We start from the raw sequence: 26,210 nt of genomic DNA on the forward strand, positions 1-26,210 counted from the left end.
AAGAGGAGAAACACTATCTGTCAGCAGATGAATAGCTCAGTAGAACACAGTGCTAAATGTGTATGGACTCATGAACTACATGGTGCATTTAATGCAATGAACAGTTGCATTAATTGCATTAGTTGAATAGCTTTGTCTATTGCCATGGCATGCCATGATATACAGCCATGACAAGACCTTTTCTAGCCAGAGACCTGGATGAGACAAATAGATTTGAGATTATTCAAAATAAACCAGGAAGATAATCTACTTTTTGGCTCATCCCAGTGACCAAAAAGGACAGATTTAAATAACAAAGGTCTGAGTTATTTTTATTTCACGGAATATATTTAACAACTTTACTCATGATCTGTGTTTGCAATGTTATTGGTCCTGGAGGTAGATCCTGGTTCCTAGAATTTGAAGTTCCTGAATCTGGCAAGTTGTGGAACTGAAGCAAGACTCAGGGCCTGAGGAAGGCAATAGCAGGTCATGCGGTATGACTCATAAATACCGCTGCTAGGTAGGCACGACATGGAGGGCATGACTATGGAACTGCTACTAAGCCAAGGCAAGCACACCACTACTAAAACTAGATGTACCGCAGAGCGGTACAAAATATGACCGCCGCCCAGTCCAGCACATTTTTTCCACAAAAATCACGCTGAAAGGCATATTTGATTCTAACTGTCTCACTGAATTGCATTATGCACACTCAATTCTCACTGGTATCTGCTAGACAACAAACACCAAAACATGATTAGTTCATAGATTTCACATGTAAAATACATTTTATACAACCCCACCCCCATCTTGCCTGTTCATACTTCTGAGAAATTCTTGAATTGTGTGCATGTGTGCGTGTACATGTTTATGTTTATGTGTGTGTGTGTGTGTGTGTGTGTGTGTGTGTGTTGCGCGTGTGCGTGCGCGTGCATGTGCTCGTGTGTTTGCCTGTGTATGTGCCTGTGTGTGTGCATATCAAAAAACATATCAATGGAACTGGTTACAGATGCATTTCAAAACTTAAGAATCATCCAGTAAGCAGTATTGGAGCCATTATCTGCAAGTGGAAGGAACATCACTGCATCATCAATCGGCCATGCACAGGATCTCCTCACAAGATTTCTGACCAGGAAGTCAGAAGTGTAGCCTAAGAGCCAAGGACCACTTGAAGAAAGCTCCAGAAAGACTTGGAGGCAGCAGGTTCAATTGTTACAGAGAAAATCATTGGCAATGCACTCCAGCTCCATGGCCTCTATGCACGCACACCCCGCATGACTCTATTACTGAAGAAAAACATGTCGAAACTCGTTGAAAGTTTGCTACACAACATTTGGACAAGCCTATTAAATACTGAGAGAATGTATTCTGGTCAGGCGAGAGAAAATGTTAACTTTTTGGATGTCATACTTCACACCATATTTGGAGGAGAAATGGCACTGTGCATCACCCTAAAAATACCATACCAACAATGAGTTTTGGAGGTGGAAGCATCAAGGTGTGGGGCTGTTTTTCATCTCATAGTACTGGCAGACTTCACACAGTTGAAGGAGCGATTTTTCCTGGGAGAATCTTGCACCAGGACGATGAGTATGAGACATGGCTAGACCTTCCAGCAGGACAATGATCCAAAGCATTCAGCAAAGGAAACTCTCAATTGGTTTCAGAGAAAGGAAATCAAGGCCCTGACTTGTAATCCAATTGTTGAAAAATTTTGAAAGTTACCTAAAGATCAGGATTTACAAGAGGGACCCCTGGAATCTTCAATATTAAAAGACTATCTGTTTAAAAGAATGAGCCAAAATCACACCTGAATACTGCAACTGATTAGTTTAGTCATACAGGAAATGTGTTGAAGCTCTCATTACAAATAATGGCTTTTCCACAAAGTATTTAAGAAATTTCAGTATGCGTGTTCAATATTTTTTACCTGTGGCATTCCATTTTTTTACTCATAACTCTACTTATGGACATTAATGTTTGGAATTTTTATATGTGTGGATTACCTAAGTTAATACTAATGTCTGGTGAAAATTTCATGCAAATAGCCTCACTGGAAGTACACTTACTGAAAAAAATGTTGACGTGTTCAATACTTGAATTGATTGATTACTGTGAATGTATGTGTGTGCGTGTGTATCTGTTTATGCACGTGTGTATCTGTTTATGCATATGGAATGGGTTTACATGACCCCTGGAGGCAAACATACGCAACAATTGGTCATCCTAGGCCCTACAGTTCTCAAGATATTCACAGAAAACTGTTGGTGTACGGTCACTAAATGTACACATAAATTAATTTATTGTATGGCCCCCCATCAACGAAAGTCCACGAAACTTGGTATGCATTCGGAGGGTGTCATAATGATCCTACACTTTCAATTTCGTGCAGTTTTGACCATGTCAGCCAGAGATATTGTGATTAAAACACCTAATTTTTTGCTTTTTAATTTTAAACTAGGTGGCGCTATACATGAAATAAGTGGTAATGGGATGGGTTGACATGGCCCCTTAAGACCAACATACAAAAAAAAGGTGGTCCTCCTAGGCCCTCTGGTTCTCGAGATATTCACAGAAAACTGTGTCCGGCCACCTACAGGCCAGTTGGTGTACAGTAACATAAATTAATTTATTGTATGGCCCCCATGAACGGAATTCCACGAAACTTGGCGTGCATTCAGAGGGTGTCGTAATGATCCTGTACTTCCAATTTAGTGCAATTTTGACCATGTTAGGTCACAGATACCTGCGATTACAACACCTCATTTTTACTTTTTTGTTTTTAACTAGGTGGTGCTATATATGAAATGACTGGTTATGGAATGGGTTGACATGGCCCCTTAAGATTAACATACGAAAAAAAGGTGGTCCTCCTAAACCCTACGGTTCTCGAGATATTCACAGAAAACTGTGTCTGCCCTACCCTCCTTTTGGGGGTCCAGTCCAGCGGGGGGGCTACAGATTAAAACAAAAAATGATGGTTCCATGCTATCCATGTGGGGCTACATGCCCACCAAGTTTCGTGTACCCCGGTCTTTCAGTGTCCCGGGAATCCTTGACGGAAAAGTGGCCATGCGAAAAAGAAAAAAGAAAATCTGAAAATCTGACTAAACCTATATCTTCGCTGCGCGGCGGTCATAATAAGCCCACTTATACAGTCAGTCAACTGAAAATCTGACTAAAGAAATCTCACTAAATCTCTAAATTAGGTGATAATTGGGTGATAACTATGATAATGATTAAATTGGGTGATAATTATGATTATGATGAATAGCTATGAACTTTATTGTAAAATCTTTCTATCTTTGAAATAATACATCTGCTACAGCTGTGGTTCATGAACATTTAATCAGTTATAAACAATACACGATATCCACTACATAGACTACTTTAAATAAAATACAGTTACATAAGTAATTGCATGATTTTTCACAAGGAATGTTAATTATTGAAGACCTCATCATTTTAAACGTCAACTGTCGTCAGTCTGCTGGACTGGGGAGATCTCTAAGATATTTATGATGGATTTAATGTACAATTCTGAATAATACATTGCGATGCCTAAAATATGCCTGGGCGACCCTGTTGAGGACAGGCACTGCTTTGGTCCCCTGATCTCGTCTGAAGTATCAGAGTAAAAGCCAATTTATTGGGTTTATGGGCTGGGATCCCCGGTCACATGATACCTCAGAATTGAGTGACTGTGATGGGTCACTAATAGAACTCTCAGGGCTCTCTTTTTCTCTGCCTTTCACTCATGATCTTTCTCTCTCTCACACACACTCTCTCTGACACACACACACACACACACTACATTACTACATGCACACTACTCACCAGTACCTACACACACACACACACACACACACACACACACACACACACACATCACAGGACACATTTTTATTCTGCTAGCTATGCCTCAAGGGCCACAGATCTGGCTTTGGCCTGCTGACGCCCCTGCTCTGTCTGCTTTCATTTGTCCAGTCAGACGGCCACACACACAGACACACACACAGACACACACATACACACACACACTCACACAGACACACACACATACACACACACACACACATGAGAGAGAGACAGAGAGAGAGTGAGCGTCCATCCACTCATCTCGGCTAGTGTCCAGAGACTTAAGGGCCCCCGTCGCATGAGCAGGGCACTCATGCTGCCTGACATCATTATCCATGTCCAAGGTGCTTCCTGGCAAATGCTGTAGCCACTTGAGCCATCGGCTAGAGTAACGACATCGGTCATCTGGAGTGGCACCATAGCACGACCTCTGTGGCCTAAACACACATGGCGTAAGGCGCTCAGTAAGTGAGACTGAGACAGTTCAGCTCGTGGCCAGTGTCTCCGAGCGCTGCTGGGTTCAGCTCCTGCTTGCTCAAGGGCTCTTGTTATGACATATTGCCTGAGCAAGCTGCTCTATGGGCTTGAAGTCTTCACACAGAGAACATGACAAGAGATGCTAGGAGAGCCAGATCCCAATCTCCAGAAAGTGGACGGCGTAGAGGTATAATCCTCACCAAGGGAAACCAGAAAGGTTAAAGGTTAACGCTTTTGTGCCCACTTCAGACGTATTTGTTTCGCAACGTGTGTGTAAAATTGTTGCGAGGTATGTACAAACAGGCCGCAATGATGTAAAAGCGCAAACTGCTTATTGCAGGAGCTGAAAATGGCAAATTGCGTTTTTCGTGTCATGCATATGCAGTCATGGGAGGATGCAGGCGAAAGTGGGAGCGCCTAATTATGTATTCCGCGGGATGTACAAAGATTGCTCGTCTATTCTGCGCCTAAATACTTCCGCCTTGTAAAAGCAGGTGTAAATCCAAATTGCAGTTCAATGCGTCAATAAGAGAACCTTTCAAAGACAACAGAATCGCTATTTAGAGCACCAGTTTTTGTACTATCAAAAGCAACCTTAACTCTCGTTGGCCTTTTGAATGTCTTACTTTCACTTTCACGTCATTCACTTAAACTTTCCTACTTGCTAGATTTGACCTTCCATAGGCCAAATAGGCCATCTTCCATAGCCTACGTGCACAAGTAGTTTGAGTAGAACTACTGATCTTCATGATCTCCCTGCTTGTTGACATCTTATCATGATTGCTAAACGTTTGATTCTTTTTAATGCTGTCATCAGTTAACTTCATTCAACTGTGCTTGTACATAGGCTATTCCGTTCAGTTGTGGACCTTCGTAAATTGTGGTAGGGGGCGGAGAAAGGCATAGAAAGGCGCAGATTACACTTAAGTTTGATAAATACGACATACACTTGGGTATTACTGCGTTCGCAATCTGCGTTTTTTCCATGGCGCTGATAACGCTACTTTCGCAAATGTACGTACATCTGTCCCAGAATGTCATATGTTATTGTGATGCCTCCTGACTGGAGATTCCCGAGGGCAGGAGAGTACAGGGTTATGTCAGAAGTACATGGTAAGAACTGGAGTCCAGGGGGGTCGCTGACAGAGCTCATACCATGTACAGGTCCGAGTGCCCACAGGGACCCAGGTTCATATCCGAGCTGCAGTAATTTCCCGATCCCACCCCATCTCTCTCTCTCTACTTCACACTTCACTTGTAAATACAGGCAAAAAGCCCCAAATCTACTTTACAAAAGAGAACTTGAGTCCAGCTACGAACGTCCTCTCTCCACACACCAGCACATACTTCATCATTAGGCTTCTGCATCCAGTAATGTGAACTGGGCATCTGTTAGTGGGCATCCGTGGCCTCCTGGTTAGGGACTTCAGGTAGCCAGTTCGATCGCTGACTGGTAGGAAAAATGTGGGTGGGGGGAGTGATTGAATAGCGCTCTCCCACATTCACATCCACGGATTAGGCACCTAACTCCCAACTGCTCCCCAGGCGCCGGATTAAGGGCTGCCCACTGCTCTGGTTGTGTGTGTGTGTGTGCTCCTAGTGTGCCCACTGCTCTGAGGGTGTGTGTGTGTGTGTGTGTGCTCCTAGTGTGCCCACTGCTCTAAGGGTGTGTGTGTGGGTGTGTTGTACACTACCTCCGGATGGGTAAAATGCAGAGAACTTGAATTTCCCCTTGGGGATCAATAAAGTATCTAAAATCTAAAAAAAAACCTGCTCTGTCCACTACCTATTATCTTACTAAAAGGACAGTAAAAGGACACAATTCTATTAGTTCTTACACTCACTGCAGGTCCTGCTCAATTGATTTAGCCAATGTAATATGGCATACGGTATGTAGAGTCTACTGAATAAATTTAACGCAATCTACAATATAATTACATATTGATTACATAAAACAATAAACAACAGAAACAATTAAAAACAATGCTTGTGTGTGCTTTGCTTGCCCTAAGTCTTATGAACAATATTTTCTGGCTTGAAGCAATGTTTGACCTATTAATAAAGGTTAACTGTAAGCATTACATTATTTTTTCATCTGTACTGCTGTAAGGCAGAATGTCGTACTGTAGCTATGAGTATTTTGCTAGACTGTTACTGGCCACCATCACCACCACCATGGCCTGCTCAGTAGTACTGTCTGTGGGCCAGGATAAAGCAGTTTATATGCTGTGGCTTATCTTGTGGCATTTACGATAAAAATGAATTAATGGCTTTCCATTTCATTTCAGGTACCACAATACAAGCGAATACTCAAGGTGATTTTATCCAGACATCACCAGCCTCACTTAAGCATGTCAAGCACACATAAAATACCACACACACACACACACACACACACACACACACAAACAAACACACACACACACACACACACACACACACACACACACACACACACACACACACACACACACACACACACACACACACACACACACACACACACACACACACACACACACACACACACACACACACACACACACACACACACACACACACACAACTGACTATGTCATAATTACAACCTAACCCAGAACCCGGTGGTATTCCTCCTTGTCAGCCTGTAGAAACACAGTCACAGTGAGGACAGCAGACAACAGCTCTCACAGCATCATCTGTAAAAATATCTTCTATCAGCACCTTAAGCTTTAACCCACCCGACCAAAACTCAGCACTGGAGATGATCCTCCCACGTCTGCTACAGCGACTGAACGTCCATGGGTCACTTCAAGATTTGCATAACGCAATTACATAATACTCTAATGGGCAGCACCAGAGGAGACAGGAGGCCGAGCCTGCTACTGTAAAACACGGCCCAGTTGTGTGGCCAAAGGCTCTGCATCATCCAGCCTGGGGCCAGTGCCTGCCACACAGAGAACAACTCAGGGAGGGAGAACCCTGTGCACTGTAGAGGGTGTGAAAAAGGTCCATAGTGCATTTATGGCCATTCACACCAAGAACTATAACAATAACGACAAAAATAAGTATCATTCTAGATCATAGAAATGACAACGTCCATACATGAACTGTAACCATAACAACTTGAAGAACGGTATCCTTAAGGATCACTTTCAGAGCAATTTTGAGAACGATAAAATCCATAAAAGTTTAGACTAAACACATTTGTCAACGCAACAAGAGACTTTCTCTAACGTTGGTCAGCATGGGCTGTAATGTTCTTATAATTATACTTATCTTTATAGTTATTGTTCCTGGCGTGAACGACCCTTTGCAACAAGTCCTTTAAAATACGTCATTTGGCTATGACATTATTGCCTTGAGCAATGTTCTGTTGTCATGGTAATTTTGCTCTTAAAATCCAGAGCAGAGATAAAGTCCCTGAGGGATTTTTTAGAATAGCCTACTCATCCGTCTATTCCACATACAAGAAGAGAACAACAGTAGGTAAACCTGCAACTCTACTGCACCAATGTGAATCCATAAATAAAGGAGTTTATCTTTCAGCCACATCAGCTCAATGGGTAAAATTAGAAAATGCATATGTAGGCCACGTCGACGGGGAATCTAAAACTATTATGGTGATTTATTACAAGGGGTAAAATGGCCAGCACTTAAAGATGTGATATAGGATGGTACTGTAGCTGCATGCAAACTATACTTTAATGCTCGCAATGACTCTGTAATAGGAGCTATAACTTGACTGTAATGAGAGTCGCTGTCATCTTTTTTGAAACAAAATGTACCAAGGTTATTGGACGTTTAAATTACCTGGCCTTGCCACTGGACACTTCATTAGCTAAACAACTGCAACAGCTAGGACCACAACAACAGCAACCACAGCCACCCACAGCATGTAGCTTCTTCACAGCTTCCCTTACATCCCAAATCTCATATATGTACAATGAGCACAACATAGTAATCATACAGTATCAGTATCAGCACAATCATCAGAGGATTTCTTAATTGAAATCTCTCTATTATCAGGAGAAGAGGACATTTTGAATAATGTGTGTGGTGTGTGTGTGTGTGTGTGCGTGCGTGCGTGTGTGTGTGTGTGTGTGTGGTGGTGGTGGTGGTGGTGGGGGGGTGTATCAGAGCTGATGGTACAAAGATAAGTTTAAGGATAAAAGCTGTGGATAAAAAATAAATGTGTTTTCATAGATGGGCAAAGGGTTTTTACCTCTATGCCTGAAGGTGCAAAGAGGCCCACATTTGAATTTAATCTACCAATTACTTCCATGAGGAAAAGTAATTATCTGGTTTCGGCGCGGTTCTGTTTCATCCATAAAATCAGCTAAAGGTCACAGCTCTATCACACACACGGCGTCCTTGCGGATAAGAGCCCTTTTGGTCGAAAAACAGCAGGCCACACCACTGCGTTACGTTAGAGGGCTTTGTGATAGCCCTGTGATAGTGCTGTGGTGATGCCACATCCGCGCGGTGCATTGATCTATCTGTCAGCCTATTCTCTGATGGCCTTACAGCCACTGGGGAAAGTGTGGAGCGTCTGTCTTCAACAAGCCTCCGCTGAGCTCATTAAAGCCCTGCTCAGATGCTCGCTCCTAACAACCAAAGCTCTCCTCAGCAGCCCGCCACCTCTTTACAGGGAGCAGGCTCGGCAGCCTTTTCCAGTTCCACTTCGAGCCAGATCTTTTTTGGTCTGCCGAGCAAAGGAAATGTGGCAAGAGTTAAAGGGCCGGCATGATATTCATATGTCCCCTGATGGCACGTTGGGTTGAGTGTTAAGGGCATTTCCCTGCTACAGCGGCTAGTTCGAAATGAACCTGAATTAAGCCTTTTTCCCTCATCCCATTTCCCCGTCTTTTTTCCTGTCTGAAATCCCTGTGGATCACAGGGACATGCCTGCTCTACATTCCCGGAAAAGGGGGTTGATGAGGCTGTTGGGTTTGTAAGGTCATTCAAGTGTTATCCATCAAAGGAACAGTTGGATGAGGAAAAAAACACACAACCTCAGAGAAAGATATAACCACTGTGAAATATACTGTAAACATGCCTCAAGATAAAATATTATATTCCATACACATTGGTTCTTAACTTTGTACAGCTGGAATAAGTCATCAAAACATGACAGCATGTCAATGGAGGCACCATAACATACATGACCTGTAAATAGAGTTAGGTTTGAATATGATCAGATTAAAGCAGGAAGTTGCTTATAGGGTGAAGAGTATCTGAACTACGTAATGTCATACTTGTGAGGGCTGCAAATAGTAAGGAATATCCTTGATTGATCCAGAGTGACTCAATGATGACTAATTGAGTATCAAGACAATGCCTTATATGCAGAGCCGGACAGTAACGGAGTACATTTAGTTGAGTACAGTACTTGAGTACAATTTTGAGGGATCTGTACTTTACTCGAGTATCATTTTTGGGGAGTACTCATGACTTTACTCAAGTACATTTGAGAGGCAAATATTGTACTCTTTACTCCACTACATTTCTATCCATAACCGTGAGTACCCGTTACTTAAAAAAAAGGAAAAAAGAAAAATCTCGGAAACCCTCAATTTGTTGTTTCCCTCTCAAACGTGATTGGATTGTGCAGGCGCCACTGATTGGGACAGCCTATCAGCAATCACCTTCAGCTTTTCGCCAAAGTCAACTCCATGGTCAGATTTAGATAAGAGACGAAACCACGGACGAAACAATGGATGAAGACACAGCAGGTCCATACCGGGAATGTGCCAACCTGTGGCCCCACCTCGCCAGACTATTTCAATTTTTTGAACAAGTTAATGATAGTTTTTGCTTCAAGTGTTTCAATTACAAAATAGTATTTTGTATTTGAAATATGTATGTTAAATACATGTATTAGAAATACTGCCCATCCCTGGCAACATGGTAAAAAGATGAAAATGACTTGATTTTACTTTCAATTCCTTTTACATTCTCCAAGGTATTAACATTAACATTTTTCATAACGCTATGTAGGACGTTTCTGTACATAAATGTAAGCACTGTGGCAGTAGTAATGCGATATTTAGAAAATGTAGGCTACTCTTGTACTCTTGATACTCAAGTACTTTTACTGAATTATACATCTGACTGTTGTACTTTTACTTGTACTTGAGTAAAATTTAGCAAAGGGTATCTGTACTTTTACTCAAGTAATGAAGCTGTGTACTCTGTCCGCCTCTGCTTATATGCCTTCCAACAATGACACCGAAAACTTTCCTCAATGAAAACTTTACTGAAAACTACTGAAGTGGACTAGATGAATAAGTCGGCATTCAGCTATACGGTGTTGTGACCTTTAAAGGATATAGTTTGGAGCCACCAGGGCAATGTTTCACTGTGAATGGGGATGGCCTCTGAGACTATAGAGTTGGCCAGGGCTAAATTAATCACCCCAGTCCCAGTGTCAGACACTTCCGATAGGTCTGCTATCTGAACTCCTCCAATTGATTGCCATTGTAACATACAAAAGAGTGCTCCTCTCAGAGCAGTAAGCCGAGACCTCTTCACAGAGGCTAAAGGCCCTGTATAATATATACAGAGAATGTGAACAGAAACTAGGCCCCTCATTCAGGACATACATTTATTCACTACATAGTGCACTACATACAGTAGTGAATAACCATCATACATTTATTCACTACAAAGTGCACTACATAGTGAATAACCATCATACATTTATTCACTTCACAGTGCACTATAGTGAATGAGTGGGCATCATGAACACAGGGTACTTGACTGGTCAAGTCTAGCAGCTTGCAGAAATGAAGATGAGTGTGAGGCATCGCCGTCTTATTGAAGAGCACATCTGCACTCCTGTTTTTTAATTATGATCATTTACACTAGCGCAGCAAGCCAGCTTATGGACCCAGCTGAATAGGTTTATTTTAATTGGGCAAAATGGAGCTATGGAGCTAGGGCTTGTGTTTAATTCCATTTAGGCTGCTGATAGCTGTATCAATGCTATTAAAAAGCTGTGACTTGTGTATGTACCACGTGTAGAAATAACAATGTAAAATGAGACACAGCAATTTTCGAGGCAGATACACACTTAGAGTTATATTCTCATGTTGGCGAAGCACTGCTATATACATGAGTTAAAAAAAGGTTTTTCAGCTGCTGCATGCGATCACTGCACTCAAGAGCGATGTTTTGCCAACATGAGAGTGTAGTTCCAAGTATGTCTATATATCTGCTTAGAAAATTGCTGGGTCTCATTTTACATTGTTATTTCTATGCGTGTGGTAAATGTGGTACACAAGTCACAACATGTACCCGTATTTTCCGGACTATAAGTCGCACCGGAGTATAAGTCGCACCAGTCAAAAAATGTGTCATGAAGAGGAAGGACCAGCCAAACTATGAAAAAAAGTGTGACTTATAGTCCGGAAAATACGGTAAGTGGAGTTGTTAGGAAGTTTATTTTGTGACTTCTGGGAGCTAGGTTGGTGTAACCTACTTCCAGTGCAGTGCGACTGGGTTACTGTACTGTACACTCAGAGAACAGAAGGCTGTGTGTCCTCCTATATAACTCTGGGGTAGATGGCAAATACGCTGATGTCCCTAAAAGGTTTGTGTGTTCCCTTCATTTTATGATGTAAAGTAATCAATCTTCAGTCTGCAGCTTATAACCAAAATGGAGAGCAAAAAGATATTGTTTATTTGATCACTATCATGGTCAACAAATAGACCAAACTCTACTTGTCATTGACTTGAAAATATATAGCCAGGGCTGTACCAATTTATCAGCCAAAAGCCACATTTCCTGACTCAGAAGCTGAGATATATTGCAATCAGATGCTGGCTTTTTAGGTTGTAAGTTTCAAAACATGACAGCAGTGGAAAGACATGACTTATTACTTCCTTGCTCCAGGTTCACATACAGGCCTAGCCTATGGTCCATTTGCTTTGTGCATTCACAGGGCCAAACACCTTTAGTGCAATCCTGTATGTGAGAGCATTGGGGAAATTGAACCCTGATAGGGTCCACCTACTGTACATCCAGGCTTGGTTTTATGTACTGTATTAAAGTAGCACTCCATTAACTACTTCTACTAAGTATGCACTCTGCACAGTATTATCTCTGTGAATGGAGATAATAGTTAAGTATACTTAATTGACAAGTAAAACGGCAGAGAATACTCCAACATACTCCCCCTAAGACCTCTGAGAGAAGACTGAAACAACAGATGTGGAAAGTCAGGTATTGCTGTGTAAGATCACAGGGAGTATGTCATCACAAATGACAGACTAATGACTATCATAAAAACATGTTCAGCATGTCATTCAGCATGTAAAAGGAAAAGACTCTTCTGAGAAAATGTCTCTAATGAGGGCAAGATCTCCCAAGCCGATCTCAAGGAAAAATACGCTCTGCCACAGCACCAGACAGAGGGTGCTCTGATACAGTCTCTTCTCCAGCCTTGCCCTCCCAGCTCATATATCACACTCTCAGTGTCCAGTGCAAAGAGCTCCTAGGCTCTAATATCATTTGGATCAACGCTGATTACCGACATCCCCCTAACAATAAGAATCTGATTCCAGACCAGCCTAAGCACAGTGAGGAGTCAGGAGTAACAGGAAGCCAGTGCCAGGCCAAGTTGAAGTAGGCAGATAGTACAAACTGTTCATGGTCAGAACTGCTCCTGCAGCTTGTGTTGTGGTAACTGAAGCATGGTTATCATAGAGACAGCGTTTATTCAGGCTCCTCTGTGATTATGATCTTGGAAATTATGCATGGTCTAAAGCCCCGTGCATTGTCTGAAGTAAGAGCAGGCCGTCCGTGCAGAGCAGAGGTCAGTGGAGGGGTGGGCAGCAGCCACATGGCTGTGGGGCACGCATTTGTTTTTTATGCAAGCAGGTCAAATGAGTGTGCCATAATCATGGCTTGCACTGGTGCCTGCTTGGCCAGGCGAGGCACCAGTGCGCTGCCCTCCTCAGAGCCCAGAGCAAGAGCACAGCGCCAGGCTGCGCTGACACCTCTGAAGAGGAGGAGGAGGAGGAGGAGATCATGCCGCACACGCTCTGAAGCTGCGCCTGCTACGCCCGCTCATCTCCATGTCTGTCTCTGGCCTTTTGTGTCTGCGTGCGGAAGGCTTTTTTCTATTCTTCCATTGCATCTCTCACTGTCCTGGGACACAGGATCATTGCATCATCTCAGTTACCACGGTTTCCTTCCTGTCAGCCTCATCTAAACTCTCTACAGTAGAGAGCTTCACACATTAAATATTAAATATTAAGTCCCATAGAGCAGAGAAACATAATAACACAAGTAATAACTGCCCTTAAATGGTCTGGAAAATATTCATATGCTCCTCTTCATTCACATTCACATTAACATTCATTAACTAAGCAGAAGTGGTTTTTTATCATGACGAGAGCACAGAATATGCATGCCATTTTAAGACAGTGGTCCTCAATAGTAGACTATTGAGATAAAAGAAAAACAGAGATTTTTCCATTTATGATGCGCCAGGAGGCTCTATTCACTCAATCTGACAGCTTTTAACTAAGCAACGACCAATAACTCCTATATAATAATGCCTATTAACACAGACAAAATAGCATCTAATCAATTATTCATGTAGGCATACATATGCATCTTATCAGTATAATCAGAGCACCTTCAAATGCCTTTGCTCTTAATGAATGTTCTTGTGCAGGCGGTACTCTAATAAAAGCTGTTTGCATAACGAGGTTGAGGGGGAAACAATATTTAAAATATCATTCATGAAAGACACTCTAGAATCTGTTAATAAACATACACTGAACAGTGGGGGGAATTGGTTAGGTGAGCCACTGTCTGTTTCTAAGCAACTACATACAAAATTGATCATGTGACGACCAAGGATCTTAAACTATAACTAATTATTCTAATGAAATAGTGGCTCTTTCTTTTCTGTTGCTGTGCATTTTCATAAAAAGGTGATATAACTTTCATTAAAATGTAAATTTGAATTAAAACTTTATGATGAAAAAACACTTGCCATTGGCAATATATTTACTTGCAGCGTAAGTGAGAGAATAGCTCTGGTGTAATACAGAAGACTGAATTGATGGAGAAGGTTTGCCTTGAAAGGGGTGTGACACAATTTCATGCTGCAGAACCTCAGACTCTCTTCACATGTTTGACACTGCACCATAATAAAATATTACATATCTGACATACATGTACTGCACAGTTTGACATATTGCTTCAATTTCTATCAACTTTGATACATTTAAAGGTTTTCCCATCTCTTCTTTGAGAGAGCTTTCATGGTTTTATATAAAGCTGCACAAAACTACAACACAGAAGGATTGTGTGAACAAAGACACCTATTTCTTGTGTTACGTGTAACAAACATCACTGTTACAACAACTGTGTTACAACAGCAGTGTTAGCTTTAGGAAAGGCATAAGGCGATTTAGAGCTCTACAACAAGCCCTTTCAGTATCAGTAACAAATATCCTATGTCAATATCCTAGAGTCCAATGGATTAAGGCATCTTAAGTATCACATTTACTGCTAAAAATAGGCACCTCATAATCAAAACACAAAGTGCAGTTAGACAGCACAGCTGAATTGAATCTAAGAATGCACTGATATAAACACATTATCAGCACAGATTCTATCAATGAAATGCTCATGGGTTCAGAAGGAAAGATATGGCTCTTTATATAAAAAAAAAACCTGAACAATTGGTTTGAAGGGTTTTGTGTGAGGGCGATTCCTAGCAAAACTGTCACATCCATAACGCCAACTAAATACCATGGCCTTGTGTTGGCGTTATGGATGTGACAGTTTTGCCTGGAATTACCCGTATAGGAATAGTTCTGCTAAATTACACCATGTGTCTGTTTATATCTTAATTTCTGTGTTGTGAACGGGAACCTATCAGATGTTTTCTTAGATAATATTAATGTGCAAGACGCAGCCAAAAACAACCAAATAAGTAGATGAATGTTCTCTTTCCATATCACCTAATCTATGACACTCACACCCAGCACTCCTGCGTGCCCCGGTTATATTTCTCTGTATCTATCCATTTATTTTCACGTAGGTTCTCTCACTCATTCACACACGCACACACACATACACGTCATATAAGTAGTTGAAGCTAATTGCCAACCTTGATTATGACTTTACTATTACAGTGTTATAGCCCACGAGCAAACCTCACAGCACAAACTATTTTGTCAATCATGTAAGTCCATATTCATTGTTCTAATGGACAAATAAGCTATTAGATTAATTAGAGCCAATCACTTATGTAATTTAAATGTCACAAAATTGTAAGCTATTAAGAGGAGGAGGTTAAAAAGCACTTAGTACTTTAACAGCCTACCTTCAAGCCATAGGATTGTTGTTTTCCTTTTCCTCCAGTCTTTGTTCTGCTTCCTACATCCAGCCCAATTTAAGACTCACTTCCCGCCGTTCGTACATCGTTTAAATGTTTTAAGCTAGGGTAAAAAACACATTAAAAAATCTTCATTGCACAGCCTATTGCCTCCTGGACAGGAAAGCGCGCTCGTGAGTTCTCCGCTCTGCTTGCGTACGCATGAAATTTCCTTCTGATAACTCACTCTAACGAGACCCTGAAGACCAAGTTCAAGCAAAATGTGAAGAAGTATTAAGTTGTTTTTGAGAACATCACAAGAACAAGCAGCTCTCTTGAAACATATGTTGTTGAGCCACTGGTTCTCTGGAACAACCCTCGCCCACCACGACAACAATTTTGCTCACGGTAGTTACCTAATTGTGCATGTGCAGGTGCTAAAAGGAGGCGGAGTTGAATGCAATCGATGGTTTTGAGGGTTTCATAATTAGGATGTTGGCTACCATCAAACGCTCATTTAACTTTTTAAAATCAGATTACGTTATTAAATCTAGTGCTGTGAATGATTGTGTCAGTTGCATCATAACACATCAGAAGATTTTGGCTGCTAAAGTGTGAGAACTGTTGTTTTAGGTAGCGTGTCGTTAGATTTAGAATAAGTGGTTGTCCCATTGCACAGATCTGAGGAGCGCATCATCTAGTTGACTCAGATGATTACCTTGGTGGCTGCTAAGCATTTGTCACAACAAGCACCAGCTGTTCATATGCCTGGCGTCAGCGCCTGCCTTGCATAACTACCCCAAAGGCATAGGGTATCCAAGACGCACGGAGCGATGTAGGCTATTAAGGCTTTGCCATTGCTTCAGTATGGAGTGATTTCCTGACGGTTACCTTCTACTTCCTTCCATGACTGTTTTCATTCACCTTAATTCTTTATATTACAGATATGAACATTCGGCACTGCAATTTGGCATTTGTACTTAGACCCATGTAATGCATGTATAAAAGCAGACCATTTGAGTGCAAAGGTCAAGATTTTTTAAACTCAGATTAGATTTAGATCAGAATTTCTCTAAAACAATTAATCATCTATAGTGTTTCCAACTATAGCTCTGTTTAAATTATGTTTTAGCTGAGAATAGCTATTAACAGTAAATCCCTTTTTATGTCTGCAAGGGCTCCTTGTTTTAAAGGGTGGAGACAGTGTAGTATTAGGTATAGGATAAGGTTTATGGATTCTAAGAGGAGATTCAATTGTCAACATAGCCATGACCGATTTGCTTATGTTCTTTGGCAAGTTACATAGTAATGCTAAGAAATGGTGCAGAAATTTGAATATCTAAAAATAAATTAATTTCCCATTCTTTTGTTCCCTGTTTGTTTCCCTGTTGAATTATATATTTCATGCCAAGATTCTGTCTATATTTATCCCTGGCTTCCAAGGAGAGCTGACATTTTCTCTGTTCAGTCCTGAATTGAAATAACCTTAATGCAAAAAAGCATTAACTAAAGCCATTTTTCCCCAACACATATTAGATGTCGGTGAAGATAGTACATAAGGCACAGGTAAGAGGCATTCATGCTATTACATCATAACAAGCACTAACAATAGCAATGCTAATGTGTGGACTTGTGTGAGTAATCACCATTTTGCCATGTTTTTTGCCAATGTTCTATCTGCATTTGCATATGTCATACAAACAAGCTGTTGGAGTGGTCAGTATAGAGCCAGTTTGAGAGGGAGATAGACAGACTGACTGACACAACTCAGACAACAATGGGTTATCATGTGAAGATATCCATCAAAGGGTTAGGGATATGGAGCTTCTATTCCCAGACAAAAAATTAATATGCAGCTGAGTAATCGTCTTGGAGATATTGCAATAAATGGCTGTAGGATGGGAAATAGAAATAGGGAACAGAATGGCAATCATACCACAAAAGAATAAAAAGGGAACAATGGATGTGATTGCACTGGGATATTGAGAAGCATCATTTTGTTACTGTTCCTTTGCAATAATGGTTCTAGACCTATGTGAATGAGGAGGGTGGGGGGTTGCACATATTCTATAGGTATTGCTATTATGTGTTGTATCTACAGATGTGATGCTAGTTATGCTATGCATATTTATAAGTCATATGTAAATATAAATGCATTTACAGAGCCAGCTCTCAAATCTTTTATCATCAACAATCACTCATACAGTATAGCTTTGGGGGGGGTTGCAATGTCCTTTTGTATGCAAAGAACATTCTTAAAATGAATGTGTTGGAAACAACACAAACTGTGTCATCCCAATATAGACATGTGTTAAAAACAATGCAAGTTGTCTTATTTTCAACACATACTGTGTACACTCTTGAAACGAATAACAAAAGTAATGTTTTGGAAACAACACAAACTGAATTGTCCCTATCTGGACCTAGATGTGTTAAAAAAACATTGCAAGTTGTGTTGTTTTCAACACATTCGTTGTAAGACTGTAGGTATTTTGTGCTAAGCCCGGTGGGAAGCACAACAATCTTTGGGACATTACCTCAACCAAGAGCAACCTAATGGTGAGCACAGCGCATGCCGCGTGTAATGTGATGTCCCCTTAAGCCAACAGAACACCTGACACCTTCAAACAAATATGTAGGTAATCTGCAACACTGAATCCAACTAAGAAGCGTGGAGCTGATGAAAGGTGAAATGAGAGACGTATTAGCAGCCTCACGCCACAAAAACTGAACCTGCTTAGGTTTGTTTAATTAGATAAGCCCACCCACCATGAAAAGGTGTGCCATTTCATAAGCCACACACAGGTAAAAGACCTGAGCCCCGACAGGACTGTTTAATCAGTCCTTAACCAATGCTCTTCCTAACAGTAAAAACTGGGTGTCCATCCAACTCATTTAAATTGAATAAAAATAAGCACAACATTTTAAACACATTCATGAAACTTCTGTCAAAGTAAACCCAAGTTTGGGCACAATTCTACAGGCCATATTATGCCAGATGAAAATGGACCCTCTCCCCATCACAAGAGGAGTTACAGTATGAACAGCTGCTTGTTCAAATACTGAGGTTATTTAGATCAGCTTTGATGGAAACATGTAATGAAATAATAACAACCCTCATTTTCATACAAATAAACCCATTTCCATCAACCTAAATCACACATTAGCCTAGTACCCAATGCAAATTGAGAGTTAATCAACCCACTCCCAGCAAATACATTTTGAAGTATCTCCCCTCAGGATTTCTTGTTTCAATATTCATAATTCACATTAACCCTTGTGTTATCCTCAAATCTTACCGACACTCTTTATCCTTGGGGTCAATTTCACCCCAGCTAAATAAACCCTCAGAAAATGATTATAATTAATATTGTTACCCAGTTCTTTTGTGACAGGTACTTAACAAGAGTGTAATAACCACCATCAAAAGCCCTACAAAACAATTCCACCCCCCCCACACCCCTTTATGAACCTTGGAGCCCTGGCTGGCAATATTGCCCATCCAGTGTCAGTAGCCCAAAGGCTTGCTGTTGCTTCCCCTTTTGACTTATACAGTCCTGCCAAAATGACTTATATGTACTATGTACTTGTGTATGTAATAATGATAATAATGTTCTCATACTATTCAAATAATAATATCCATAATGTGTCAAATATTTATGTATCCTATGTTTCATACAGCTGGGGTCAAACTGACCCCAAGGAACATCAATGTACAAAATATTTGTACAGGACATTGAAAACAAATTATTGTACAAATTTCATGCTAACTCTGTTGTAGGCCTACCCTTCAATTGAGGAAAAGTCATGAAACATGAAGCAAAAAAAAAAAAAAATGAACCATATATTTTATGATGTTAAACGTTGCTTGGGGTCAAATTGACCCCAAGGATAACATGAGGGTTAAATAATTTGGACGGAAACAAAAGCATAGAGTGCCTCATTCACCATCTTTGTATTTTGCTCCTTCAGCTGCAATGACTTATTTCCTCTCCTTCCTTTCTATGTGGGTCACAAGGTCGCTGAATTTGCCAACACAGCACAACACCTGTCAAAGCCGCTAAACAGGGACGGAGCATGGCTTGTGCCAAGTGTGCACGTGCACAGGGGCCCTCAGCCAATGGGGGCCCTCGGATTTAAAAAAAAAATTTGCCATGAATTTAGGCTAGATTATGCCCGGTGCTTCTGTCTGTTAATTTGCGGCACAACTGAATGGTGTTATGGAACCGCGGACCGAAAGAAAAATAAACTAAATGTTTTCCTGATCAATAAATACTTCTTAATTCATAAAATATAGAGGCATAACATTAGGTGGAAGTGGTAGGCTATGAGTGCTCATTCAATGTGTATGCGTGTTTGCGAAAGTGAAACTGACCCACTCGTGGGTAGGTGAATGAAGTGGATTCCTGCAATGTTCATGAAAACAACATAGCGATTGGATAGCCTAATAAATCGCGACTTGTTGTGGGCCTAACAGTAGCTTATATCGTAGCAAATAGCCTATGGCGATGCCGATGACAGATAGGCCTACACTTATTTCACTCGTCTCGCTGGAGTGAGCGCATAATGTGGGCTGTTGCGCAAAGAAATTAATTAGGGAGATGATCTGCATCTCCATTTACCAAACGCTATAGTTTCCACATCTCCACTGTTAACGTGAAATATGTATCCATGCAAGGTAGTGTCAAGCAGCAGTGAAGTGAAAACCTTATCATGCAGGTAGCCAATGTTCACGTCACCTGAGTCAGACAGAAAACGGGCCCTGCTTGCTCTGTTAAAGTTTGTATGCCCCTTCCAAACTGCGTTAAAAGGGTATATTTAACAGCCAGAATGTCGAAATTTTCCCGGGGGAGACACCCCCGAACCCCCCGTAATCAGAGTGTGAATTACCCCACCATAATTGGGGGGTACTGCTCTTTCACTTCTTCTATGACCATCATGGTCCACTACCATATCAATCCCCACCATGATCACCAAGTGCAACATGTGTTGTGCAACACACATACAAGGTCTAAACATGCGACAAACTGATAATCAGTAGTCTACAGAATATCTCATTGTTATATATCCAAAAGAGAACTGTTTTGATCAACTCTCAAAAGTTAGAAGTTAAGTGCACTGATATACCATTCTAATTACTAGTAAAAGTAATACCTTTACAAGCCTATTGCCTATTTCATGAAATATTGATTTGGTTTATTTTTAGATTTCATAAGACCTGGAGGTAAGACCCTAACCCTCTCATAAACAGAAACCAATTTTCCGTTATAGTCTATGAGTCCGTGTCAAATCAACACAATTGCTAGAGATATGTGAAACCTGAGCAATCTTTAATGTGATTAAGGAGCATACTATGAAAAAACATACTACCATAGAAAAACTAGCCTACAGAGCAGTAACCTACAAGAATCCGATAACCAGAACAAGCTGGGTGCCATTAACACTACAGTATCCTACTGTACAAATTAATCACATATACACATGCACACATACACTTTCCTTTTCCTCATAGTGTCTCTGTGAATAAAATAAAATCCTAGTTTCATTAAGATAGTATCAGGGTTCAGATGAAACTACATTTATTGAACTAAAAATATGAAATAATAGCTGTACTATTTAGCCTAGGCTACTTGGCTCTTTTTATGTTTCCACAGGTTTCACTGATGTTATGTAGGCTTACAGTAGCTACATCAGACCCTCTTGTGCTTAAAATAAAAACAACACAGGATCTGTGCCAAACTAATTTCAAAAGGTTACAATATTTTTTTCAAGATTAAACGAGAATGGACACATAGGCTATGGACTGGAGTTCATCTCCTTGGAAATGACAATAGATTTTACCTCGCCACAATGTAAAATAATAATAATAAATGATTTAAATAGAGAATTATCTTGCTAACTAACCTTGGTATCTAACCAAGGTCCACTTTACTAGCCTCAGTGGGTAAGTAGCAGGTAAGTAGCCGGTAATTAAATGTATGAAGACGTGACATGAGCTATGAAAGAACCAAACACGTTAATACATGAAGGTAGCCTGGCGGGCCATCCTATATCATTGAAATGTATAGTCTGGAATCGAACCATTCACCTCGCTTAATCCAAGGGGCGGGCAGAGAATTGTCTTTCAAACTGCCTAGGCATGCAATAGGCCAGCCTTCGACCATACCATTATCCGATTAGGCAAAACGGCAAATACATCCTTCTTCGAAACTTCGAACTCCTCCAAAGTTGACGCCAACGCCGATTCAAACAACCGCTCTTCGTTTGCTATAGCCAACTACCTTCCTTGTTGTTCACCGTCGCAGGACTGTCGTTATCCTGTTAAGCCCGCCTTAAGACTCTCTAAGAAAATAGAGCGCTGTGATTGGATGACGTCAACGGCGTCAGCCAATAGAAATCCCTATGGTTTGATACTAGATGTACAGGCTGAGCAAATTAATTTGCCGCCGCTAGGTGCGTCTAGATTTCTAGGCTAACATGAAGGTTGTAAAAAAGCACATTTTCAACAAGCTAGACGTCTGCTAGCAACTTATATTTACCCATGCACGTCAGCAGCAAACCGAATTTAAGCTACTGGAGGAATCTACCTACTGTAACGTTGACACTTGCTTGAGAAGTTGAAGTCGTTCTCTATCTCTGTTGCTTCTAGCGCCACGGTGGTTAAAAATGGTAAGGTCCATAATAGGGGTGTCTGAAATCGCTTTACATTAAATTTTCTCTAGTGAAAATATAGGAGTTGACTTGTATTGTAGCCAACTGTAATGATATTTTTTCACAATATCAGAAAAAATATCTGACCCCCCCAAAACTGATATTTCTGTCTCTTTGGGTCTTCATTGGGGGGTATAGTACCCCCCAGTACCCCCTGTAATTCAAACTATGCCAGTAATATGATCAGCACCACCTCTCACAAAATACTATCAACGTCCCTGCTACCGGTCCGTCAGAAATATGACAACTGTTGTCCGGTCCGTTAAGTGAAAAATGTTGCTGTAGACTGTATGGACAGCAAAGAGAGATTACAGCCTAATAATAAAAACAGCTGCTGGAATTCATTTCTGTGTGGGCCTGAGTTATAATATACTGTATGACATAATGTAGTACATTTTCATTGTGTGAAATTGTGCACCAGCCTGCACAGCGACAGCAAAGAGAGAAGCTGGCTGCACCGTCACTTACGCCACTTGCATCCATAAGCGGCGCCCGTCATGGGTCAGGGGAGGGGGCCTTTTGATATTGTGCACAGGGGTCCATATTTGTTTAATCCGTCCTGCCGTTAAAAGGATATGCATTCACAAACACATGCTTGCACAAGAGCAGTGGCAACATTATTCCTGAAGGAGCCATCTGTAAGTGTAGCCTTGTGATCAGTGTAGTCAAGACTGACGTTTAACACCAGATGACAGTGCTAAACATCAATTGGCTTAGCACTGTCATCTGGTGTTAAATTAAATTGATTAAATTAATTGATTAAAAAATCAGTATGCAGTTGGAATTAGTGTCTCAGAAATTGTTTGACCCAGTGGGTCAATAAACTGTCTCCATAACTCTTTTGTGGTTTATGTGGTGGTGGCTTCCTTGTTTTCGCTCTTCTGGCGAAAAGTATTACCAGTGCAAATTTGAGTCATCTGTTGAAAGTGTCAATTCTTAAGTCAAACACCCCCCTACATTTGTGGTCTAAAACAAGCAATTGAGGCCATTTAGAATGCCATTTGTGTCCTCTTAGGAAATAATGACACATCAATACTTGGAAATTGGTGCATCGCGCTGTCCTATTTTTGAGCATCATCTGGATGCGTGCTAAATCAAAAACTGTGCCTTTAGCTCTTTTTTGAGAATTAGAGTTATATGTACTTATAACTGGAGGCTAAGAAGCATATATATTTCATGAATGTAATCCTCGAGGGGTTTCAGGTACAGCAGTACACAAACCAGTATGTACTTCTCTCAAACTTGTGCCTCTGAAATGTTTGATATTATGTGGTTTAGATATAAATACTCGGCGGTGCGGGGCGGTGGTAGTGTAGTGGTTAAGGAGCTGGGCTAGCTGGGCACTTAACCCCAAGTTGCTCCGGGACAATGTGATCCCTTGTAATATAGCTGACATATGTAAGTCACTTTGGTCAAGAAGTGTCTGCTAAATGTAATGTAATGTAATGTTAAAATACTCGTAACATGAGCAATGGCAAACAAGCAAGTTGTTTCTATTGTACTTCATTGCTGACTGCGTTGGTATGTTTCAAAAGGCCATCAGCAAGGTCATAGCAGAATCTGATGGTAGCCCACACAGTCCAAACTGACCACGGGCAAAATGAAAATTGCATAAGGACCATTAAGGTTCATTCTCTGGCTGTTTATGACCCCAACACTCAGTTAGGGACAAGATCTGGGAGGCCATAATAATATCACGGCCAGTTACAAAAAAAGAGTGTAATTGTTGGACAATGATCTGTACTCATAACCAATGGGAGAACGTGAGACAAAAAGGGAGTTATTTCTGCTTTGGTTAGAATGCTTAGAAATAGGAAAACATCCAATGCTACACATTTCTTTTTAAAAAAAACATGAGAATGCCCATGACTATTCATTATGTACAGAGGTATGTGACTCAAAGGCCTATTCAGCAACTTACCTCTACACATTTCATTCAATTTCTATGCTAATGAATGGTGCGTACTGAGGCAGGTTGCTGTTCCATGTTTGTTGCTGTCGACTCTGTCACTATGATGAATGTCCCAGCGATTGTTTGACTTTAGGTGAGTTCCATGAGGGACCTAGATATGCTGAAGTGTTGTACTGTTCTCTCACCAGACAATCTCCACTGACACAGTCAAACAAGCCAGAGACACACTCAGATCCACAACATTATCAACCACATCCACACAAAGCAAATACAGAGATCACACCTTGGTACATTCACTACATACATGAGAAGGTTTAAAGATGTGCCCTCTATACTGTACATCATGTGTTTAAACTAGAACTTGGCATATTAACATCAGTGTTTGCAAGTGTATGGTATTCAGTGTAGAGAGAAAACCTTATAGGTGCTCTCTAGGGCATGTGTTATATTTGGTCTGATTCTTGGTTATGTTTTATTCAGGGCAGCAGTTCACAGGAAGTTCAAATAGACTTGGTCCAACTAAAAATATACTGTAACCAAGCCAGTAGGCCTACTAATATCACCTCCGGACACACCATTCTTCTCTGTTGTTTTTTTACAATGGACATTATGTACATAATGAGCTCTTGAAAAAACAAAATCTATAGATGGTGCAATTAATTAATTAATCAATTAATTAATTAATTGATTTTATTTAAATTAATCCAGGGCTCCCTTGACAAAGAGATGCAAGATCTCAATGGGACTCTCCTGGTTAAAGCAACACAAAAGAGCTTTTTGTACCTTAAAATAATGTTTCCAAAATCGTTTCAGTGGTTCATCAACTTGTAACAGGGTGAACGGCACTTCTGCATTTGCTTCGCAGCCCTCTATCGGCTATAACCGCACTATGTAAGTTTGCCAGATCGGGTAGCGGATCTGTAGTTCGATGGAATGAGACATAAGAAACTACAAATTTGACTTGCGTTTGATGTCGCAATAGGCCTACATCGTACTTTCATAAATCATGCAACATATTCTACCTTGTCTGTGGACATTGTTATTTGTAAAGCCGGTGCTGGATAAACAAATAGCTTGCGTGCGACAGAGGGAAAGTTCTTTGGCGTTGCTTTAAATAAAAGATAAATAAAAAATGAAACTATTAAAAACGTATACTAGACCTACTGTATAGCATGATGGAAACAGCTGAGGCAAAGTGACCTGTCAAACAGGATATATCACGATGCTGAACCACCCTCGTTTTAACTACCTTCACATCTGTCAAGTGACTATTCAGTGCATGCAAATGAAGCATGTTTGGTTACAGCAAGGCCATGTTGGTGACAAGCCTGTTTTTCTTTCTAACAAAAAAAAATGTACAAATTACTTGTTCTGAAGATTACATTTTGTTTGTATAATTGGATTTGTCTTTTTATTGTATTGATGTCTGAAAAGTTATTGATTCGCACACAAAAAGATGGGATAAGACCACAATCAAATAAACTGTTATAGTGGCAGTCAAGGTGTTGAGGCTTAACTGTATATAATCTGCATGCAAACAGCTCACTCTGAAGGGATTAGACTGGTCTCAGAGCAGTTTGATCATAATGGAAACAGAGGCCTTTGTCTCAAGAGGATTCTGACAACAGCAATCCAGCACGAGATTAGATTGTTTGATTATTTTATATATCGGAAACGACAGTGTTACGTGGGTTGGTAAATAATCTTGGAAATGGTCCTGTCAACATAAGTATTGTTTATTCAATTAACTTGTTAGAAGAATGATTGGTTTCCCCTTCACTACTTTATTTCTTTGATACGAAATATCTTCTCCACTTTGATGTCACTGAAAAGCATGCTCTCAATGAGATAATGCTCATCTTCAGAAGCACAGCCCCAAGGCAACACACACAGCTTTGCTATCGACACAGTTGGATGTGAATGGAGGATTTTATGTGCCTGGGTGTACA

At 40.7% G+C, this 26,210-nt stretch overlaps 1 protein-coding gene across 1 annotated transcript in view; it reads right to left on the minus strand.

Moving 5' to 3' along the window:
* The window catches only part of drd2b (dopamine receptor D2b), a 35,802-nt gene extending 19,542 nt beyond the window's left edge, over nucleotides 1–16,260 (minus strand). Inside the window, exon 1 of the mRNA XM_048238159.1 lies at nucleotides 15,648–16,260. The gene's annotated coding sequence lies outside the window, so the exon portion shown is untranslated. The remainder of the gene's footprint in view (nucleotides 1–15,647) is intronic.
* Nucleotides 16,261–26,210: the final 9,950 nt, after the last annotated feature.

Source organism: Alosa alosa, chromosome 2, assembly GCF_017589495.1.
Source record: "Alosa alosa isolate M-15738 ecotype Scorff River chromosome 2, AALO_Geno_1.1, whole genome shotgun sequence".
NCBI lineage: Eukaryota > Metazoa > Chordata > Actinopteri > Clupeiformes > Clupeidae > Alosa > Alosa alosa.